Genomic DNA, 1,126 nt, shown 5'->3' with positions numbered 1-1,126 from the left:
TGCCCAGAGTGCCGAGCGGTCTGGACCGGCTTTCCCAAAGTCAACATCCTGCTCCGGTGAGAGACGAGACATGTAGATATCATTACAGTTACTTAGTGATGTCCGGTTCGCGAACGAATCATTTGATTTAACCGGTCCTTCTTAGTGAACTGGTCGAACCAGTTCACCAAATCGGACTCAATCGTTTGTAACGGTTCGCATCTCCATTAAGCACTAATCCACAAATTACTTAAGTTATTCACTTTTTACCATGCCTGACACTCCCTCTGATGCGAAATAAACCAATATCCTGGAGTTATTCAGTTACTCCAACAGTACACTGATTGAACTGCTGTTAACTGACTGAAGTTATGATTACTAACTTTATATATCTGAATGTGTATTTTCATCCCGGCTCGGAACGATAGACTTGACATTACTTCATCGTGAATGACGTCATTACGTTAGGGCGTAAAAGAACCAGTCTTCCCATCACTACAGTTACTGTTACAGTTATTATAGTTTAGTTTGTGGTGTGAACGGGCCTTAAACAGGTGATTAACTGAGAAACTAAAATTCGCTTGATCTTTTGACATATAAGAGATCATTGTACAATAAAAGCATCCTGTAAGTTTCAGAACTCAAAACTTCGTCGGTAATCTAAAAACTTATATTGAAGGCAGTCTACAAAGGCGACAGCTTGTGGAATGTTCTACTCTATGATGTAATAGTGTGGATAAGCACGCCTCTGCAGAAGAAGATCAACGCCTGCTTCTACATCACTGCCTGTTTAACCCTGTACACCGATTCTACATCAGTGCCTGTTTAGCCCTGTACACTGATTCTACATCACTGCCTGTTTAGCCACACCCACCGGTTCTACATCACTGCCTCTTTAGCCCTGTACACTGATTCTACATCACTGCCTGTTTAACCCCACCTACCGGTTCTACATCACTGCCTCTTTAGCCCTGTACACTGATTCTACATCACTGCCTGTTTAACCCCACCCACCGATTCTACATCACTGCCTGTTTAGCCCTGTACACTGATTCTACATCACTGCCTGTTTAACCCCGCCCACCGATTCTACATCACTGAATGTTTAGCCCTGTACACTGATTCTACATCACTGCCTGTTTAGCCC

This window comes from Sinocyclocheilus anshuiensis, unplaced genomic scaffold, assembly GCF_001515605.1.
Source record: "Sinocyclocheilus anshuiensis isolate Anshui unplaced genomic scaffold, SAMN03320099.WGS_v1.1 scaffold1796, whole genome shotgun sequence".
Taxonomy (NCBI): Eukaryota; Metazoa; Chordata; class Actinopteri; order Cypriniformes; family Cyprinidae; genus Sinocyclocheilus; species Sinocyclocheilus anshuiensis.
Note: the sequence above shows the minus strand (reverse complement) of the source record.